At 46.7% G+C, this 17,083-nt stretch overlaps 1 protein-coding gene across 1 annotated transcript in view; it reads left to right on the top strand.

Moving 5' to 3' along the window:
- DAAM (disheveled-associated activator of morphogenesis-like protein) overlaps positions 1-17,083 on the top strand; it is a 112,398-nt gene that overhangs the window by 27,326 nt on the left and 67,989 nt on the right. The window lies entirely within an intron of this gene.

The following is a 17,083-nucleotide window of genomic DNA, read 5'->3' as shown; positions in this document are numbered from 1 at the left end:
CAATAATGTTCGCCTTGACACGTGTCCTTGTGAAGCCTATAATATATTTCGAAACAGGAAGGATGCTGCCATCTCCTGGGCTTCAGACGCAAGGGATGCTGGGGTGTGTGTTTTGTGTGTGTTTTGTGTGTGTTTTGTGTGTGTTTTGTGTGTGTTTTGTGTGTGTTTTGTGTGTGTTTTGTGTGTGTTTTGTGTGTGTTTTGTGTGTGTTTTGTGTGTGTTTTGTGTGTGTTTTGTGTGTGTTTTGTGTGTGTTTTGTGTGTGTTTTGTGTGTGTTTTGTGTGTGTTTTGTGTGTGTTTTGTGTGTGTTTTGTGTGTGTGTTGTGTGTGTGTTGTGTGTGTGTTGTGTGTGTGTTGTGTGTGTGTTGTGTGTGTGTTGTGTGTGTAAATGAACACACACACACACACACACACACACACACACACACACACACACACACACACACACACACACACACACACACACACACACACACACACGAGGTGGCACGGGCATGAATAGCCCGTAAGTGTTACAGAATTGTAGGTTGTTGTCACAGATTCAGCTACTCGGAACACGTTGCAAGTAGCACGGGCTATGGTGAGCCCGTAACTTACCTGGCACAGGAGGAACTGCAGGGCCAGCGCCAAGCTATATACCCTGGGCCCCGCCTCCCTCCCTACCCAGATGATGGGCACTGGGGTCCCCCCTAGAATCACGGGGGTGGGGGGGGGGGCTGAACAACTCCAGACGGAACTGGCAAATCGTAGTTTCCCTGGTGGACTGGTTGTTAGTGGTTCTCGCCGAGGGTGGTAGTGGTGGTTAAGAGGTAAGTACTTAACTAGGCTCGAGTACGAGGCTATGGCTCCTGTAATGATCCTACACATTCCCCCCCGGGTACATATTTACATTGTTACGTTGACGAGGAGAGTTGTATTACACAATGGTCGATAGTGTACCGGAGGGTTCCGCTGGCGGGGATTCGAACGGGTCCATGTCAGAAGCAGGGGGGGGGGACAGAGAAAGTAAGAGGCACTCTTGCCTGTCACCGCGTGGCCCTGGGTGACGGGTCAAGCCAGGCTCTTGTTGACAGGTGATCAGGTACTAACTCACCTGTGTGAGTTAGTATGTTGTTGGTGTTGGGGGAAGGTATTGGGGGTTGTGGATATGTTGCACACACACACCTGTTTGATTAGCAGCAGTAGATTGGGATTGCCTGGGGCTGGGATAGGTAGGGTGGTTGTTGTTGTTTAAAGATTCGCTACCTGGAACAAAAATTTCCAAGTAGCACGGGCTATGGTGAGCCCGTAGTGCCTTATAGGTAGGGAGGGAGAGTGGGAGGGGGAGTAAAAGGGGGGTAGGGATCAGAGGGCAATTTTTTCTGAGTGGAAAATTGAGTGAAGGAATTGGACCAGACGCCCACTCCAGAGGGCATCTGGTTTCCGGCCTTGTGTGTGTGTGTGTCGTTCAGGTATGTGGCGTCAGGCTGGAGTCCTTGTACTTAACACAGGTAAACGTGAAACCCTCTCAGACCCTCCACCTTCTCCCCCCCCCCTTCCCCTAGTCCTACAGACCCTTCACAACCTACACTATGAAGTATATTGGGGCTCGGCCCTGAAATCTCTCTCCCCACCTACCCGCATAGGTCACGCTAAGATTAGTGTGTGTGTGTGTACTCACCTAGTTGTGCTTGCGGGGGTTGAGCTCTGGCTCTTTGGTCCCGCCTCTCAACCGTCAATCAACAGGTGTACAGGTTCCTGAGCCTACTGGGCTCTATCATATCTACACTTGTAACTGTGTATGGAGTCAGCCTCCACCACATCACTTCCTTCCTCTGTGTGTGTGTGTGTGTGTGTGTGTGTGTGTGTGTGTGTGTGTGTGTGTGTGTGTGTGTGTGTGTGTGTTTACCATTCGTGTCTGCAGAATAGAGCTGTTATAGCTCTTGGACCCCGCCTTTAATTAGATGTTGCTTCCCCTTGGGGGGGGGGGGTAGCTGTTGGTGGTGGTGCTACGCTTAATGGCGTCTGAACCATTAACAAAAGACTAGTTATCAGTAATTTGTGTATACATGTGTACCATCACTAACAAGCCATGGATGGGGCAGATGGAATACCAGCTCTCAGGTGAATGACACTTCAATTAAATGCTCAAAGATCCTCCAGTATTACTACAATACTAAAATAAATATATTGTATTTTCTGGTATATCTGTTTCCCCATGTTCCTTGAAGTATATTGGTATCCTTGTTGACCAGACCACACACTAGAAATTGAAGGGACGACGACGTTTCGGTCCGTCCTGGACCATTCTCAAGTCGATTGTGAATGGTCCAGGACGGACCGAAACGTCGTCGTCCCTTCAATTTCTAGTGTGTGGTCTGGTCAACATACTTCAGCCCCGTTATTGTGACTCCTCGCCTGCATTGGTATCCTTCGTCTATGGTGGTATTCTTATAACAAAATTTACACACATAAAGTCTACATATGTTATATATTTTACTCTAAATAGCAGTATATTACGTAGACAATTAGCTTTAAACTATTGGTTATCTTCTTGAGGTTATCTTGATGATTTCGGGGTTTTTAGTGTCCCCGCGGCCCGGTCCTCGACCAGGCCTCCACCCCCCAGGAAGCAGCCCGTGACAGCTGACTAACACCCAGGTACCTATTTACTGCTAGGTAACAGGGGCATAGGGTGAAAGAAACTGTCCATTTTGTTTCCGCCTCCGCCGGGGATCGAACCCGGAACCTCAGGACTACGAATCCGAAGCGCTGTCCACTCAGCTGTCAGGCCCCCCCGGCTATTGACCGTCGATTGATAAGATGGTTAAATCTTGATCATTAAGACTACTCAATAGCTCTGTGGATAGAGGTTCGTTCTCCCACACATACATGGGGGTCAAGGGTTCGAGTCTCCCACAGCCCAGGTGAATAGAAAGGTATTTTTATGTAATTACATTGCAAGACATGACACAATAACGTGACTGAAATGTAGACGTCCAACCCAGAAATGTGTAAATAAAAAAATGCCGTCTAGAACTATTTTTAAGTCGTGTGACGCGTTAAGAATGATCCAAGACGGACCGAAACGTTGCCAAGATATTGTTCAGATTTAAACTTACGGGGCCTGACGGCTGAGTGGACAGCGCTTGGTATTCGTAGTCCCGAGGTTCCGGGTTCTATCCCCGGTGCAGGCCGGGAAACAAAGGGGCAGAGTTTTTTTTTCACCCTAATGCACAGTTCACCTAGCAGTAAATAGGTACCTGGGAGTTAGACAGCTGCTACTGGCTGCTTCCTGGGGGGTGGGGGGTGTAACAGAAAGGAGGCCTGGTCGAGGACCGGGCCGCGGGGACCCCTAAGCCCCGAAATCATCTCAAGATAACCACCTAATGTGCAAAGATTCCTACTTGTTTCCGTTGAAGTCTCCGTGTAGCATACTGTAGCGAGGTATTCCTATCTGAGGTGACATTGTAGAAAGCCTTCATTGTAGCCAGTCATTATGTATATAATGAAGGACTTGTTTGTAGTGAGAATGGTAATAATAATGATGGTAGTAACAATAGAATGTAGAAAAAAAAACACTTTGGAAAGGAATTAGCTGGCAACTGTTGACTTGTCCTGATGCCATACAGTGATCACTATTTTTGTTGATCTGTTGATGCTCTCTGCATTCCTCAGTTTTCGTGTGTGTGTGTGTGTGTGTGTGTGTGTACGTGTACGTGTACGTGGGGGGGGGGGAGCATGTGCGTGAAACTTCAACAACCTGATTAGGAAATTTAAAAGCTCTGGGGCAATGCTAGCCATCCCCTAAGTTCAAGGTAGCCATCCCCTAAGTTCAAGGGAGCCACTCCTAAGTTCATAAAGGAGAGAGAGAGAGAGAGAGGGGGGGGGGAGGAGGCTTTAAGTCAAAACAGTGATTTTTGTATATTTAACCTTTAAATTATTTTATTTAAAAAAATTCTTAACTCAAAATATAAATTACTAATTTGGTTATTAAGACTATTTTACTTGACTAATTCACCAGTTAAGGGTTGTATATTATGGGTTCCTGGTTATCACATTCCAGTGGCTTTTCACCATTTAATATTTCCAGCTGTAGCCCCATTAATGTTCCTAATCACATTAATAATACAAACATCTATTAATGATCAGTGTCTCATTTTTATTTATAGGTGTGTGTGTGTGTGTGTGTGTGTGTGTGTGTGTGTGTGTGTGTGTGTGTGTGTGTGTGTGTGTGTGTGTGGGTGTGTGTGTCTGTGTGAGTGTGTGTGTGTGTGTGTGAGACCGAGACCATTCCAAATCTCTAATTGGTATTTTCCCCTCATCCAGTTTGCTTATTCTAAATTGGATGTTATTCCCAATTCCCATTTTCAGGTGTTTTAATTTCTGATCCAAACACTATTCCCAATTTTAATCCAGATGGGATTCCTATTTGTAAGTCTTGACTATTCCCATTTTAATCAAATTTATCATTTGGAAGAAAGTCCTATTTTTAAGTCCAAAAAATCGCCCTATTTCAAACTGTCACGTCTAAATAGCATTCCTATTTCCAACGCGGTAGTTAGTCCCAATTTTAGTAAAGAATTTAGGAAGGTTGTATAATAATAATTGTACAATGATTGTATAATATGATTGTATAATACAATAGGTATTCTGGCATGTACAGCATTTTATACCAGTGTGGTAGCGACTCTGTATAATGTTTTATGTATATATAAAAAAATCCATAAAAATTCGTCTGTGGCCTGTACTTTCACCCAGTGTGGGGGGGGGGGGGATTTTGGTGTGGGGGTTGGAGGGGGACCTTCCGTGACCCCTCCCCCCACATTGCGTGCATTCCTTACACCTGCTGGAGAAAGTCCACCCCCTCCCCCTTTTTCCCTGTGGCCTTTTTGCCCCTTTTCTTTCTCCTCCTCCCCCACCCCCTCTCCCCCACCCCACCCCCTCTCCCCCTCCCCCACCCCCTCTCCCCCTCCCCCACCCCCTCTCCCCCTCCCCCACCCCCTCTCCCCCTCCCCCACCCCCTCTCCCCCACCCCCTCTCCCCCACCCCCTCTCCCCCACCCCCTCTCCCCCTCCCCCTCTCCTCCTCCCCCTCCCCAACCCCCCCTCCCCCACCCCCTCTCCCTCTCCCCCTCTCCCTCTCCCCCTCTCCCTCTCCCCCTCCCCCTCTCCCCCTCCCCCTCTCCCCCTCCCCCTCTCCCCCTCCCCCTCTCCCCCTCCCCCACCCCCTCTCCCCCACCCCCTCTCCCCCTCCCCCACCCCCTCTCCCCCTCCACGTGGCTTCCCTCTCCCCCTCCACGTGGCTTCCTCCCCTCCTACATAGCTGCCCACTCCATCTGCCACGCTTTTCCATTGAGAATAGGCGAGAGGGGATGGGAGAGGTACAGCATTGTCAACCACTGTCCCAGTTACCTTCCCCCCCCTCCCTTAACTCTCGCCCCCCCTCTCGTACCCAAGCCAGGCACTCGTTGTCAAAGGGCAGCACAGATAATGGGTTCGAATTGCATGGGGAATGAGTGCCTGTGTCTGATTTTACGGGCTAGCGGGTTAGTTTAGAGTAAGGGGGGAAGGGGGGGGGGGGTGAGCTCTGGCTCTTTTGGCCCCCCTCTCAACTGTCAATCAACTTTTTATCCCCCTCCCCCCCCCCACACACACACACCCAGGAAGCAGCCCGTAGGAGCTGTCTAACTCCCAGGTACCTATTTACTGCTAGGTGAACAGGGGGGCGCATCAGGGTGGAAGAAACTCTGCGCATTTGTTTCCGCTATCGCCGGGGATCTATCCCCGGTCCCTTGGATTACGAATCCCGAGCGCTGTTCGCTCAGCCACCAGGCCCCAGTATTGTAGGGGGTTGGTAATTTTTATTTATAGATATGGTTATAGATATTTTATAGTTAGCTGAAGCCTAAGTTTGGTTATTCTAATGACAGCATTCCTTTCACAAGTTTGGAGTGGTGTCCAATATTCTTAGTGGCCGGAGGTGTTGGAGGAGAGAATAGCAGGTGTTGGAGGAGAGAATAGCAGGTGTTGGAGGAGAGAATAGCAGGTGTTGGAGGAGAGAATAGCAGGTGTTGGAGGAGAGAATAGCAGGTGTTGGAGGAGAGAATAGCAGGTGTTGGAGGAGAGAATAGCAGGTGTTGGAGGAGAGAATAGCAGGTGTTGGAGGAGAGAATAGCAGGTGTTGGAGGAGAGAATAGCAGGTGTTGGAGGAGAGAATAGCAGGTGTTGGAGGAGAGAATAGCAGGTGTTGGAGGAGAGAATAGCAGGTGTTGGAGGAGAGAATAGCAGGTGTTGGAGGAGAGAATAGCAGTGTGTGGGGTTGGTTGTGTGGGTAGTTTTGTCCAGGTGGTTAACTGTGTGGGTAGTTTTGTCCAGGTGGTTAACTGTGTGGGTAGTTTTGTCCAGGTGGTTAACTGTGTGGGTAGTTTTGTCCAGGTGGTTAACTGTGTGGGTAGTTTTGTCCAGGTGGTTAACTGTGTGGGTAGTTTTGTCCAGGTGGTTAACTGTGTGGGTAGTTTTGTCCAGGTGGTTAACTGTGTGGGTAGTTTTGTCCAGGTGGTTAAATGTGTGGGTAGTTTTGTCCAGGTGGTTAAATGTGTGGGTAGTTTTGTCCAGGTGGTTAAATGTCTAGGTAGTTTTGTCCAGGTGGTTAAATGTGTGGGTAGTTTTGTCCAGGTGGTTAAATGTCTAGGTAGTTTTGTCCAGGTGGTTAAATGTGTGGGTAGTTTTGTCCAGGTGGTTAAATGTCTAGGTAGTTTTGTCCAGGTGGTTAACTGTGTGGGTAGTTTTGTCCAGGTGGTTAACTGTGTGGGTAGTTTTGTCCAGGTGGTTAACTGTGTGGGTAGTTTTGTCCAGGTGGTTAACTGTGTGGGTAGTTTTGTCCAGGTGGTTAACTGTGTGGGTAGTTTTGTCCAGGTGGTTAACTGTGTGGGTAGTTTTGTCCAGGTGGTTAAATGTGTGGGTAGTTTTGTCCAGGTGGTTAAATGTGTGGGTAGTTTTGTCCAGGTGGTTAAATGTGTGGGTAGTTTTGTCCAGGTGGTTAAATGTCTAGGTAGTTTTGTCCAGGTGGTTAAATGTCTAGGTAGTTTTGTCCAGGTGGTTAAATGTGTGGGTAGTTTTGTCCAGGTGGTTAAATGTGTGGGTAGTTTTGTCCAGGTGGTTAAATGTCTAGGTAGTTTTGTCCAGGTGGTTAAATGTCTAGGTAGTTTTGTCCAGTACATTTCTTATGTCCGGTCAGGTGGGAGATGATGTATAACGGGTCGTGGATACAAGTGTCTGGAGGATGTGAATTATGGACACATTTCCTGGTGGCCCTTGTTACCACTGAGAGCAATTGCCTCACGACGGGTAGTTACCGCTGAGAGCTCGTTAACCCGCCATAATGTAGAGAGAGGTGTCCGTTTGTGAATATATTTAGCAGAGAAATTTTTGCAGTGTATTTTGAGATGGTGTGAAGGGGAGGGGGGGGGGAGATGGGTGATTACCATGTGTTCTAAGCATCCTGTTGTAAGTGTTGCAGGTGTTCCAAGCTTACTTGTAAGCTCTCGTTGCTCTAACTTGCATCTCTGCACGCTTAGCAATGCAGTTTTTTTTTTACTTTTTGAATACAGGTATATGTTATTCTCCCCAAGTTTCCAGTTTAAATGAAAACCCATCGGCACGTATGACAGTGGACTCACGCTCGCCGTTTTCTTTAGGCTGACGAGGCCGTCGTATTTTGGCGGGAAATTGTGTGTAGTCACGAACTAGCGTCTTGTGAGCGCTTTCGTGAGGGTGTAATCACTTTGTACTCGTGTTGAATGGTGTCGTCTGCATGTGTTAGAGTTCGGGGCTATTATGTGTACCTGATTTTACCCGAGGGCCGCTCACACTAGTGGCGTCGACGAGGTCAGGAAGCCGGCGGCTTCTCAAAGATCTCATTTATCATGATTTTTTTTTTCAAGCTGGATTTTAAGATTCAAGTGGTTTTGGTATTTAGGACTAAGGCGGGTAGGCGGTTCCGCGGGTTTTTATAATCTTGTGGGTGAAAAGTTTGTTTACTGTCGAATAGTGTGGTGGTTAAGTTTGAAACAGTTGTTCCTTGTTTGTTTACAACAGTTTACAAGCTTGGAAACCACAATTCGAGGTTATTATTGAAAGCTGCCATGGTTGAAGAAAGATTTATAGGTTTCGTAAATGATGAGTCTTTGCCCTCATGTGACTCATACGTCAGGCTGCGAGCAGCCGCGTCCAACAGCCTGGTTGATCAGTCCAGCAACCAGGAGGCCTGGTCGACGACCGGGCCGCGGGGACACTAAGCCCCGGAAGCACCTCAAGGTAGCCTCAAGGTAGCCCTGGCGAGTAGGGCGATGAGCTAGGAGTAGACACAAGATAACTCCTGGAGGTTGTGAATCATAATGATTGAGTACCGGACGATTCAAATTCTAACAATTCACAAAACTGTTAAAAAAATTCAATGGCTCAACCAGGTGGCCCGATTGGGCAACTGAAAGCCTGAAACTGGTCCATGGAATAATTTTTACTCTTGTCATAAATTTATAGTTTTGTAGTGCACGAGTTTCAGCCATTGGGTTATTGGTAGCCATCTTATCGGTTGGTTGGCTAAATACTTTTTGGGTTGGATAGCTTTGAAGGTTAACCGGTTGGTTGGTTGAGAGAGAGAGAAGGTTGCCGGTTACAGGCAGGTGGAGGACACGACTGCCTGCGGGTGGTCCAAGTAGGAATACTTCTTCACCGAGACGAATAGACATTGTTTCGGTCAACGGAAGTTGGTAATTAGTTCAAGTTGTATTATGGAGAACAACGCGGAAATGTCTTGACACAGACAGACAGACACAGACAGACACAGACAGACACAGACAGACACAGACAGACACAGACAGACACAGACAGACACAGACAGACACAGACAGACACAGACAGACACAGACAGACACAGACAGACACAGACAGACACAGACAGACACAGACAGACACAGACAGACACAGACAGACACAGACAGACACAGACAGACACAGACAGACACAGACAGACACAGACAGACACAGACAGACACAGACAGACACAGACAGACACAGACAGACACAGACAGACACAGACAGACACAGACAGACACAGACAGACACAGACAGACAGACACAGACAGACAGACACAGACAGACAGACACAGACAGACAGACACAGACAGACAGACACAGACAGACAGACACAGACAGACAGACACAGACAGACAGACACAGACAGACAGACACAGACAGACAGACACAGACAGACAGACACAGACAGACAGACACAGACAGACAGACAGACAGACAGACACAGACAGACACAGACAGACACAGACAGACACAGACAGACACAGACAGACAGACACAGACAGACAGACACAGACAGACAGACACAGACAGACAGACACAGACAGACAGACACAGACAGACAGACACAGACAGACAGACACAGACAGACAGACACAGACAGACAGACACAGACAGACAGACACAGACAGACAGACACAGACAGACAGACACAGACAGACAGACACAGACAGACAGACACAGACAGACAGACACAGACAGACAGACACAGACAGACAGACACAGACAGACAGACACAGACAGACAGACACAGACAGACAGACACAGACAGACAGACACAGACAGACAGACACAGACAGACAGACACAGACAGACAGACACAGACAGACAGACACAGACAGACAGACACAGACAGACAGACACAGACAGACAGACACAGACAGACAGACACAGACAGACAGACACAGACAGACAGACACAGACAGACAGACACAGACAGACAGACACAGACAGACACAGACACAGACAGACAGACACAGACAGACAGACAGACACAGACAGACAGACAGACACAGACAGACAGACAGACACAGACAGACAGACAGACACAGACAGACAGACACAGACAGACAGACAGACACAGACAGACAGACAGACAGACAGACAGACAGACAGACAGACAGACAGACAGACAGACACAGACAGACAGACAGACACAGACAGACAGACACAGACAGACAGACAGACAGACACAGACAGACAGACAGACACAGACAGACAGACACAGACAGACAGACACAGACAGACAGACACAGACAGACAGACAGACACAGACAGACAGACAGACACAGACAGACAGACACAGACAGACAGACACAGACAGACAGACAGACACAGACAGACAGACAGACACAGACAGACAGACAGACACAGACAGACAGACACAGACAGACAGACAGACACAGACAGACAGACACAGACAGACAGACACAGACAGACAGACACAGACAGACAGACACAGACAGACAGACACAGACAGACAGACACAGACAGACAGACACAGACAGACAGACACAGACAGACAGACAGACAGACAGACACAGACAGACAGACACAGACAGACAGACAGACACAGACAGACAGACAGACACAGACAGACAGACAGACACAGACAGACAGACAGACACAGACAGACAGACAGACACAGACAGACAGACAGACACAGACAGACAGACAGACACAGACAGACAGACAGACACAGACAGACAGACAGACACAGACAGACAGACAGACACAGACAGACAGACACAGACAGACAGACACAGACAGACAGACACAGACAGACAGACACAGACAGACAGACAGACACAGACAGACAGACACAGACAGACAGACACAGACAGACAGACACAGACAGACAGACACAGACAGACAGACAGACAGACAGACAGACAGACAGACAGACAGACACAGACAGACAGACAGACAGACAGACACACAGATAGACAGAGGGGGGTAAGAGAGAGGGGGGGTAAGATAACCAAGATAGTTAAGTAAAACAAAAAGTAAGAACACAAGACACTTAACAAAAAACACTAATTAGCAATTAAACTTGATAGTAAAAACAAATTGCAAATATGTAAAATTCTCATTTGATTCAACAGTTACACTTGTATCTAGAACGGATGCTCAGTTTGATTGGCCGTCATTATCTCCCGTTAGAGATAAAGAATGTTTAAATATTATAATTGGCGGCAGTTCAAAAAATAGCCTCCCAGCCAATGATGATCTGCGCAGACCCTAACGGACGAGGCTATCAACCAATCAAATCTTGGCGCATTACCTCTCCCTTAATCTTATTGGTCAGTCACGCTATGGATATCATCCTGTCGCGTGAGCCTTAACCAATCAAATTCAAACATCAGGCACAACTTTTAATCTCATTGGTAAACCTATGGTAGGTTTTGATTTATTTTTTGGTCATCAAAGTTGTAATAACCGCATGGCTTAGGCTTGTTATAACGTCATTTGTGATTTTATCCCACGCGTTCTGGCCAATCAGAATTAGCCATATTGGGTAGAGTTGCCAGGTGTCGCCGGGTCAATCGCCGGATACGTCATAGGCGGGACCTAGTTCACACCCTCAGTGGTGCCGTGTCTCTCGACGCAGTAGGACGCGCCCTCTCTCATTCTAACTTGTAAAATAAATAAAAAGTAAATAAATTATATACATTAAAAATAGTTAATATAAATAAAGAAACTCGAGACAGGCCAATTGAAATGAGTTATTCAAGTAATATTTAAATTACTTTAATAACTATTATTAAGAATTACTTACTAAATTTATATCTAATCAAGTAATAATTGATTAGATATAAATTTAGTAAAGTAATCTTTATCAATAAACGTTTGTATGTCCAAGGTCAGAGGCTTTGGGCTAGCATAACTAAACTTTTCAGATGGCATGTGCCCCTCTGGATCGCCACACTGAGGCGCTGGAAAAGAAAGCCCGCTGCTCAAGGGTCTCTTGTTTCGCTGAATCTGGAACCGAGATCCTTGAGAAACCACCTTGCCGTCTCCTCATGGTCTTAGATCCAATAGGAACAACGTTGTATTGGCGATCTATTTCCCTGTGCTAGATTGATTTGTGTGTGTGTGTGTGTGTGTGTGTGTGTGTGTGTGTGTGTGTGTGTGTGTGTGTGTGTGTGTGTGTGTGTGTGTGTGTGTGTGTGTGTGTGATGATTTGTTGCCGCGTGTAATCACTGATATAAACCTGTGATCCACCGTGCAATGCTCGTCACCAGTGTAGCGATGCATCATTGTACAGCCAATGCTCTTTGCAGTATCATCCTACGGGAGTCATTACCCTGCGTTACTTAAACAGGTGTAGGATGGCTACGCTTAGGTGTGTGGCGAGAGACAACTATCATGCTTGTGGGGATGGACGCATCTGTTTGTTGATTAACGGCTTGATTACGTGGTTTTTTTGAGAGGGGAGGAGGTTGTTCTAATCTAAAGTGTGTGTGTGTGTGTGTGTGTGTGTGTGTGTGTGTGTGTGTGTGTGTGTGTGTGTGTGTGTGTGTGTGTGTGTGTGTGTGTGTGTGTACACTTGTCTATCTCTGTTTACGGAGGAGTCAGGTCTAGCTCTTCATACCCCCGCCGACTAGCCTTGTTGTACCTGTCGTCTTATTTAACTATTCTGATGTCCGAATTAATCAATTCGAACATCAATGTTCGAATTCCCATTAATCAACTTCTCTTGACTTTTCGCGCCCTGTGTTCCTTGCCGTGGCGGCCCTTTCCCCAACCTTCCGCAAACCTTGACAATGAGACCATCACCGGAGCGCTTCAAAACTCTCTCCAAAAATTACTGTGCATTTCGCTCCAGATATATATATATGCATTTCATATTTTCCCCCTAGAACCTCGTTTTTTGTTGTTCGTACATTGCTGTTGTCTTTCATTTGAATAATAATTACGGGACGGATGATTTATGTAGGGCAAGTCTCCTAAATGGATATTTTTTTGTTTTCAAGTGGGAAAAGGTTAATAACCGGAATGACGAGGGAAGCCTCGCTATTGGTCAGTTGCTGCAGCGTTACTATGGTAACGGGGAAGCGCGTCGGGCGTCGCCCCGCCCACTCCATCACCATAAACAATCTCATCTTTACAATCTCGACTATTTTTTTTCCAAATTTCTTATTACCAACTTTAAATTTGAGCGAGTTTCTGAATTGCAAGAATCAGCGGACGTCTTTTGTATTGATTCTTTGTATGAGAGAAAACGGAGAGAAGAAACTAAGCGAGGCACGGTAGAGATAATTTAGTGAAAGCTGTATTACCTTCCGAACTCCCGCCACCACTGTAATGGAATGTCTCTCTCTTTTTTCTTTTTTTTTTTTACCCCTGCGAGTAATTTCTCTGGTTAATGGCACCGGCTGACATTATGACAGGTGCGGGTTTGGCTGAAGCTTCGTTGTCTTCTGCTCGTATTTTCATGTTTATTTAAATTTAATAAATTGTGTGTACTCGCTTGTCTGTCTGTGAAGGAGTTCTGAACACCTCTTGACCGCGTGTGCGCATACATGTGCGCGTTAATGGGGGGGGGGGGGTCACATTTAGCTCATTTTATTTTTCTACTATTAGGCAAAAAGAATTATGCGTGCACCCCTCCAAGCCGCAGCGTGCACCCCCACAGACCGCAGGGTGCACCCCCACAGGCCGCAGGGTGCACCATACATTATCAGTAATACGCCACAGCTGGCCATAATTTCCCTACCTATATATTATCACCAAAAACAGCGAGGCAGTAATTCCCCGCCACTCCGCCCTGCCCTATCATCCCAAATTATTTAATAATTCGCATGAATGAAAATTACCGCCCAAACTGACGGCAAAAAAAATGGTAATTTGGGTTCGTTGTGGAGGGGAAACGAACCTAAAAAAAAGGGGTATGTGGATCAGTGATACATAGCCGGAAGTAGTTATGTAATGTAATATTTGTCGTAGTCGTAAACTACCATCCATTACCACCGATACGTTTTTGACTTTAATATCCGAATTATCTTAAAATATACAAAAGATCTTCAGATTAGGAGATTTAGGAGACATTTCGAACTTTCGGTATTTTATCTTAACCTTAATGGTGGTCTCTTGTATAAATGGTAGTCGCTTAGTTGTAAACGCTTTCAGAGGATACATATTTAGATATATAATTTTTGGAATTGATTATAAATTTAAATTATATCTAGAGTTGACCAGACTACACACTAGAAGGTGAAGGGACGACGACGTTTCGGTCCGTCCTGGACCATTTTCAAGTAGATTGATCTTGAGAATGGTCCAGGAGGGACCGAAACGTCGGCGTCCCTTCACCTTCTAGTGTGTGGTCTGGTCAACTTACTTTAGCCACGTTATTGTGACTCATTGCCTGCAAATCGTATCTATATCATATTTTGTTAAAAAAGTTAATGTATTTCCTTATAACCTGCTAATGAGGAGCTCTGCAAGATATTGGAAGTACCACGCTCGTTCAAGGGAGTTTGTGGCGCTATTCAAGAAAGTTGGTACTTTCTCCCTGTATCACTGTGGCGGTGAAACTCAACAATGGTGTTGGGCATTGTCTCGCTTCGTTACTGTGAGGCTTCGACACACGCCACGAGGCCCTCACTCGTAGTGTATCGTGCAAATACAGTAAGATTCAACAGCTGTGCATGCAGATACAGTAAGATCTGAAAATCATGCTGTCTGAAGACCTAACATAAAGATAACGCTTTGAAAGAAGTTGTGGAAGCCACCTCCATATACAACTTTGACGTCAAATTCGACGAAAATTTCTATGAAAATGGTTTAGTTATAGATCAACAGGTACAACAAGGCTGGTAGGCAGAGGCATAAACAGCCAGCCCTTATTTCCTGGTGATTACTGCTAGGCCAGAACCATGTTGCATGCCTGGGTCGTCCCCCGAAAAGAATGTTGAACACAGGTGACTTTGTCAACCGAGGGTCTCGTCCTTTTGGGACCATTCGTCACCCGAGTTGATCATTGGGTAGGAGCGGATGACGCCTGATTCGTACACCCCGCCCCCCCCCCCCCCAAGGCGTAAAAGTGACCCCAGAGGTTACGAAATTTGGTTCACATTGCAACCAAAATAGGGTGTGTTTTGTACCTCTTCCCCCCCCCCCCACAATACATTCAGAACAATTACATTCGACTTGAGAATGGTCCAGGACGGGCCGAAACGTCGTCGTCCCTTCACCTTCTAGTGTGTGGTCTGGTCAACAATCAATTACATTACACTCGAAGGGGGGTAGATCCCCCCTTGAATCTGATGTCCCTGTTACCTAGCAGTAACTATTATATAAATATTGTATATATCTATTATATAAATTTTGAGGACATCCGTCGTAGCCTAAGGAAAAAAAATCTGGCAAATTTCAATCCTATTTGGACGGCGTTGTCGTGTAGTTGGACTCTGTTCCAAGTAGTGTTGGACTTGGAATAGAGTCCCTTATACTCGGTTGTGTGTTGTTTAACCCACTGTAAACCAGTAGGGTCTAAGACCTGTGCCGACGTGAGCCTTATGACGTCACGCGCATGCGCACCATATACACACGAAAGAAAATGGTATAATTTTAGTTAGATCGAAACTGATTTGTCAAGCTTTATATGGCCTAGGTAGCAAGCAGTGCTAGGGAGGGTAAGGGAGGGGTGGGGTAGATAGGGTAGATATTAAGGGTCGGCAGGTCACTAGAACCCCACCCCCCTACCTATCATGTAGGTGGTGGGGTGGGGGGGGGTCACACTTCTCCACTTGGTGACCCGGAAACAGCTAGCCAGCTGCCCCATTATTTCCCGGTTGCAATCGGGTCCAGTGGTGACATATGCCCTTCAGGCGTTCACTCGCTGAGAGACGTTTGCTCACTCAGGTCTACAGCAAGACGTGCGCATGCATGTATAATACACATGAACACACTCCCGCGCACTCAAACGCACGCACACTTAATACACATGAACACACACACACACACACACACACACACACACACACACACACACACACACACACACACACACACACACACGCACACGCACACACGCACGCGCGCGCGCGCACTCAAATACTACATATGAACACACGCACGCGCACTCAAACGCCCGCCAGACTCATGTGAAAAGTCATGCTGGTAAACCACAAAACAATGAACTTATCAGCGTCCACTGACACCAAGGTGAGCAAATTTTGCCCAATTTCCCTCCCCAAGCGGCCCGCGCTAATATTGGAATGTCAGTGTGGGGGCTGCACCTGGCTCCCTGCGCGTGCGTGCGTGTGGGGGGGGGGGGGTGTGGATGGTGGTGTGTGTGGGGGGGGGTGGATGGTGGTGTGTGGGGAAACAATGTCTCTCCTGTCTTCCAGCGACGCAAAGTTCAATTCTTGTAGCCTATTGTCGTAATTCATACCTCGTAGTTCTGGGACTAGGCTGATGGCGTACCTCTGAACTTTCTCTTAACCTCTTGTGCTGGACTAGATCCGGACGCCATGCTGTATAACCCCAGGATTGGTCTGACATACGTGGTATATGAGGTTCCGAATGATTCCTACTCAATTTACTAAAACTATTCCTAAGTTAAACTATATAATTGCCTCAATACAAGCCTAATGTGTGTGTATCCACAGGCTGCCTGCCCCCGACAAAATGAATTAGTATACCTTACAAAGGCAATATCACGGTGCTTGAATTTATCCTAATAGGTCACGTTTTGGACGTATTAGTGAAGGAATTATATTTGGAAAGAATGGTGTCAGTGGCGGAGAATTTGTGCTGTGACTATAGCTGCTTAGGTGGCGACGGGGCTGGCGCCGGAGACTACACCGAATGGTACCGTAAGGCGGGTGGTGTTGCGGTCAAGTGCAGCGTGAGTCCGTCAGCCTTGTGGTACACACTTGAGCGCGAGTCCATCCGCCTTGTGGTACACACTTGAGCGCGAGTCCGTCCGCCTTGTGGTACACACTTGAGCGCGAGTCCGTCCGTCAAGTGCCTCCCTGATTTTGATGCTTCTATATTGCTGAGGTTGATGATGGCATAATTACCCTCTTGTGCACTTTTGTAAATGCACTTCACGATTATTGAATGCTGTGTTTATTCTGTAGACGGGCGAGGATTTGTGTACTTGCTAAAAAAAATGTATAAAGTCTGTATTTTTTTGTCAAGGTAATTTATTTGTATGGTCATATAAACTGTATTTATGGAATATTGTAATAATATTGGAGTCCGGAGTTAGTGTT

Source organism: Procambarus clarkii, chromosome 65 (assembly GCF_040958095.1).
Source record: "Procambarus clarkii isolate CNS0578487 chromosome 65, FALCON_Pclarkii_2.0, whole genome shotgun sequence".
Classification (NCBI taxonomy): Eukaryota; Metazoa; Arthropoda; class Malacostraca; order Decapoda; family Cambaridae; genus Procambarus; species Procambarus clarkii.
Note: the sequence above shows the minus strand (reverse complement) of the source record. Positions and strands in the feature narration are given on the sequence as shown.